At 40.1% G+C, this 6,000-nt stretch overlaps 1 protein-coding gene across 1 annotated transcript in view; it reads right to left on the bottom strand.

The window, feature by feature from the left end:
- FZD6 (frizzled class receptor 6) overlaps nt 1–383 on the bottom strand; it is a 68,415-nt gene extending 68,032 nt beyond the window's left edge. The window contains exon 1 of the mRNA XM_072603329.1: nt 172–383. The gene's annotated coding sequence lies outside the window, so the exon portion shown is untranslated. The remainder of the gene's footprint in view (nt 1–171) is intronic.
- Nucleotides 384–6,000: the final 5,617 nt, after the last annotated feature.

The raw sequence follows: 6,000 nt of genomic DNA on the forward strand, positions 1-6,000 counted from the left end.
GGGCTGGAGGGGAAGCGCTCCCCCGCCCCCGCACTAGCCCCAGCGCCCGGCCCTCGCCAGATGCCCGGGGAGTGCGCGGGAGGGAGTGCCCCCGGGCGGACGGAGTGGGGAGGCGGGTCGGGGATTGTATCTGGCTGCGAGGTCCGGGCATGGGAAGCTCCCCTTTCCCACCTGCTTTTGTAGAGTCCTCGAAAGAGTCGTGGTTCCCCGCTGGTTCCCCAGCGCCTGCTGAGGCCCGGTGTCATTAGCACCCTCTGAACCTCCAAAGGAAGCGTCCTGAGACGGAGGAGCAGCGCAGCTTTTCTGCTCTTGTTTTCAGCTGAGCGCTCAGGGGAAAGGTGTGATAGGCGAAGCCTGTGGTCCCAAAGAAATCGGAGCTAGTCATTAGGTGGGACAGCTCCTGATTTGGATATAAGCCACTCCCTGTACGCACAAATGTCCAGAGAACGATCAGGCTCACAGGATCTGGAGGTCGAAAGGGACCCCAGATGTGACTTACTTTGCACAACGGATGCATTTCTCAAGTTCTATCTGTTAAAAATTTAAAGTAACTAGAAAAGCAATCTTAGAATTTCTTATGAATTTTTTTTATGAAAGTATCATGCCCTAATTTATCTTTTTAAAAAACACTTTAATCTTCCTAGACAGGATTTGCATAAAATGAGTATTCACCTGTACAGACGTATACCAGTAATTAAAGAACTTGGCTTCTCAGAATGATTTCCCAAGTCCATCTTGAAATATAGAAGAATTTTTTGTTAAACTCACTTTTCATCTGCTATAAGATATGTGGCTATAGATATAGACAGGTATGCATACATATGTAATAAATACATATGATTGTACATACATATATGTATATGTGTGTATAGTCTCCTTGTTCTTCCTTGATAAAGAATTCCCCTTCAAACATCCAATTCAAGTAGTCATAGGTCTTTCACCTATAGTGAGAGGGGATCCTCTATATCCCAAGGAAACCACTTTCACATACCTCTAGTTGTGAGGATGTTTATTCTTATATCAAACCAAAATTTAACTAGTTGCAACTTTCACATGGTCTAGGTCAGGATATCTGGTGACCTCTAGATTTGAGGTGAGGGGTTATCAATGAAGATGCATCACTACTTCACTTAAACACTGCTGAAAAGCCTCAGACTGACTCGGTTTAAAAAGCGCTAGATTTCAGAAGGGCAGCTACTGTAAATTTCTAAGAGTCTTGAAATTTAGAAACCATGAGATGGGTGCAAAGTATTAGAAAATCAGAGAACTGAGTGTCATGGGCCACTTAAGCTATCCAGCTACAGAAATCCAGATTTTTAGTGTCCAGATTACTTTGTGGAACAAAAGTAGTTTAGCAAATTAATAATGACTAGAACTTATGCAGTGCTTTAAGGTTTGTAAGCACTTTTCAAATATCATCTCATTTTATCTTCATAATACAAGGCTACCAGCCTCATCATCCAACTGCAACTGCTCTCTCCAAAGTTACCAATGATCACTTACTTGCTAAATTCAGCGACCTTTTTCTCAGTGCTCATTCTTCTTGACCTTTCTACAACTTTTGACACTGTTGATCACTCTCTTCTCCTTGATGTTCTCTCTAGGTTTTTCATTTTTGTTTTTGACACTCCTGATTCTCCTCCTTCCTATCTGACTGCTCCTCCTCAGTCTCTTTGCTGGCTCTCACTGCTGGACCTCCAGTCTTGCCTGTCCAACAGCCTATTAGACATCTCACACTGGGTGTCCTGTAGATATCTTAAATTCAGCATGGCTGAAACAGAACTCATCTTTACCCATTAAACCCTCTGCAACTCAGGTGTTATTCTTGATTCTTCACTCTCTATTGCCCTCATTCCTCATATTTAATCTACTGCCAAAGCCTCTTGATTTTACCCTTGAACATCTCTCTACTATGCCCCCTTCTCTCTGACCCTGCCACCGCTCTAGTGCAGGTCCTTGTCACTTCATGCCTAGATTATAGCAATAGTCTGCTGGTTGGTCTGACTGCCATCAGTCTTTCCCCACTCCAGTCTATCCTCCACTCAGCTAATAAAATGATTTTTCTAAAGTACAGGTCTGACCACATCACTCTTCTACTTAATAAACTCCAGTGGCTCCCTGTCATCTCCAGGTTCAAATATTGAATCCTCTGGCATTAAAGCCCTTCATAATCTGCCCCCTCTCCACCTTTCCTGTCTTCTTACATCTTATGCCCCCTTTACTCTTCCATCCAGTGACTAGCTAGTCTTCTTCTTCCTTGAACGAGACACTCCATCTCCAGACTCCTGGCATTTTCACTGGCTATCCCTTCGTGAATGGAATACTGTTCTTCCTCATCTTAGTCTTCTGGCTTCCCTGGCTTCCTTCGAGTTCCAGCTAAAATCCTACCTCTTCCAGGAAGCCTTTTCCCAATCCCACTTATTTCTAGTATCTTCCTTTGATTATTTCCTGTTTATCCTGTACTTTGCATATTTGTACATAGTAGTTGGCATGTTGTTTTCTGGTTACATTGTAAGCTGTTCAAGGGCAGTGACAGTCTTCTGCTTTTCTTTGTATCCCTAGAGCTTAGTACAGGGCCTTGAGCATAGCAGGCCCTTAATAAATATTTATTGAATGACAACAACCCTGGTAGGTGGGTGTTATTATTACTCCCGTTCTACAGATGAAGAAACTGAGCAAACAGGTTTTTAACTTGCCCAGGGTCACACATGTGGTAAGTGTCTGAGGCTGGATTTGTACTCCAGGTTTTTCCTACTCCAGGTCTAGCATTCTATCCACTATGCCAACTAGCTAAATTTTTTTCCAAGAAAAATTTAAATGTTTTTGTACAACATTTTTGGCATGTTGTCTTGTCCATTAGAATGTGAGCTCCTTGAGGTGAGGGACTGTGTTTTTTTACAATGCCAGGAACAATAGTGAGAGTACTTATTAAATTCTTGTCAATTGAGTAACTAAACTTGCAAACAAGGAAATATTGAAACTCACTATATTTTTTCCATAGTGACACTTTATAAGATCAATAAGCACTCCTTCACTGTGCATATTGGAACCCATCCACAACTTATCCAGTTTAATTCTTGCCCATGTCTTTCCATATTTTCTATATATGTGGGAGTCCTTCCGCTAGTTCCTTTTAATATTTTATAGGTACTGTTGCAGCACTTGAGCTATCCATCTGTTTCCTTTATTCTTGATAATAGTCAACCTACATCTTTGTCTCTTCATACATGGCTTTGATGATGCCTTTATGCCACAAGTCATCATTGTAATATGCTGCAGCCTGCTCACACCCCCTCCCTAGTTTTCAATTGTTTTTTGAGGGTCAACTACAATTTTGATTCTACCATGATTCACACCCATAAAGTTATATCAGGAGAGAACTGTGTTTTTAAAAAAATAAAGATGTGCTTTTACAATAGCAAGCCATCTGAAATCATCATAATTTCCTGTATGTAATCCTGTAATCCCATATGTAATTCCTTCTATTCAATTCTGAACCCAGAGTGTGTATCTTAGATATTGAAACTAATGAACTAAATCATCCTCCAGTGTCTTTCTGCTGAGTCTGAGGTCCTGAATACTTTCTGTGAAATTTTAGAAATAAGTTCTTAAATTTAAAATGTACATATATTTTAAGTTATTGGAAGAAAGTTGTCTTATGTTTAAGTATATATTTATACGTAAATATAAGTTGATTTATACTTATATATGTAAATGTATGTATACTTAGATATATTAAGTGAATAGATGTCATATATGAACATACATAAATGCTAAAAATATACTCTCCATTTCAGTCAAATTAGCCTGATTGCCAGCTCTTCCCCATAAACAATATTGTATTTCTTGTCTTCTACATTTATATAAACAATTCCTCATGTCTGAAACATACTTCCTCCTCATCTTTAATGCAGAGATTCACTAGCTTCCTTCAAAGAGTAACTCATGTCACATGGCCTGCCCTAATCTTCTAGTTTTTAGGGCTTTATTCCCCTGAAATCACATTGCATTTTTTTTCTCTTTGTTCGTTTGTGTCATCATGGTACTGTCGGAAGAATTCTGCATCCACCTCTGACACTATCTCTGTGACACTGGGCAAATGACTTAATCTCCTTGGCCTCAGTTTCCTCATCCTTAAACTTAGGTCATTGGACTAGATGGTCTCTCAGGTCTCTTTCAGGTCTAGAGCTATTATCCTTTGATCTGTGTATACCTTGTTTGTCTCAAGTCAAATGCAAATTCTTTGGGGTTTAGAACTGTTTCCTTGAATCCACAGTGCTTAGGATATAATAGAAATTTAACAAATGTTTGTGGAATTGAACTGAATGCTAATGAATTTAAGCACTTTGACTGGAAGGACTTTTTTTTTTTTTTGTCTTGATATTCCTCCCCTAGCCTTTCACAGAGCAGCTGCTGGATATTTGTTTAATTGTTGAAATGTACATTCTGTAGCAGTACTATGGACTCACTGCCTCACCCCTCCCCAGCAAGGCCAGCTTTATCTCCCCTCTCAGGATTCTTGGGGTTCATCTGCTCATGATTAGTGCCCTAAGTTGCATTTAACCAATTAGCATTAATTAGCACTTGCAGAGAGATATTTACTGAAAAGATAAAGAATAGAAATTATAAAGCAATTTTCTTATAACTCTCACTCTTCCTAGCTGCATGCCCAAGGCAAATCACTAAACCCTATTTGCCTCGATTTCTTTTTCTGTAAAATGACCTGGAGAAGGAAATGCCAAACAATTCCAGTATCTTTGCCGAGAAAACCCCAAATAGGTTTGTGAAGAGTCAAACACAACTGAAATGACTGAACAACAAATCCTCCCAACATGTGGAGGCATTCTCTACCCTATACCATCTCAATTTGTGGAGAGAGTGAGCTTAAACTAGAGCAGTTTCTACATAGCATTTTTTCCTAGAAATTTCACTTACTGAATTCAGCATAGCTAGTAGATGAATCACTATAGCTCCCTCTATCCTGCCTTAAATCTATGCTGCATCAAATTGATTGCTAAGGACTTCACACCTCACCATCTTGCCTGGCTGCAGAAACTGACCGTACCTCCTCCCCTAGTAAAGGGGGAAAGTTTTCCCCTGTTTTGAAGCTCACAAGACTGTAGGCATTTTTGATATTTCACATAAAAGTAAGAAGGAGAAACAGAACCGAGACAGAAGGGCCATGTATTCATGAGCCATGCAGTGGTTTCCATACTAGGGAAACAGACCTGAGACTTCCCCCTACCAAAGGTTTACATCAGTTTGCCTGCTCACTTGAACACAAACATGAAGGAAAGGAAAGGAAACTTACTGAGGTTGGTTAGAGACTTTTGAATGCATCCCTTTCACTGAGTAACAGGCTATATAATCAGAACTAGTTATAGGATATCTATGTATACTCCAGATTGGGGAATGGGGCCCTTCCACTCACTACATGTCAATTTGTCTTTCCAGAAACAGCCTCCTTCATCCTTTCCAATATGGTTTGCCAGCAAGTGCATGCTGCAGCACTAAAAATAGAGCTCCTATTGCTCGAGCCCCTTTTACTTAAGTTTTGCTTTGAATTGCATTTTATGATGTAATGGGCTGGGTGTTCCTGGTTAGTATATACTAGAGAACTGCGGAGAGGTTATGAAAGCTTCAATATTTAGCCCATCTGTGCTCTCACTGATTTGGGTACCCCCTTCAACAATAAAGATTTAAACCCACCCTTGTGTTCTCATTGTGTGAGATTCTTTTCCATGTCCTCCCTTACAGCCTACACAGAAGGCTCTACATCCTAGAGACCTTTAATACTTGGGTTATCAGTTTCTTGCATCTTGCTCTCATGAATGATTGGGATGTGTTCTTTTCCAATCATTTTCTGGTTTATAGCTTTTATCACACTTTTTGTATGTCTTTATTCACAATGTGTATAATCCACTTACAATCCCCATATAATTCATCTGCCCTTTGAGTCCCCCACAGTTTTGAATCCTCAATGATTGTGACTTTTTTGAA

This window comes from Notamacropus eugenii, chromosome 4 (genome assembly GCF_028372415.1).
Source record: "Notamacropus eugenii isolate mMacEug1 chromosome 4, mMacEug1.pri_v2, whole genome shotgun sequence".
NCBI classification, from domain to species: Eukaryota; Metazoa; Chordata; class Mammalia; order Diprotodontia; family Macropodidae; genus Notamacropus; species Notamacropus eugenii.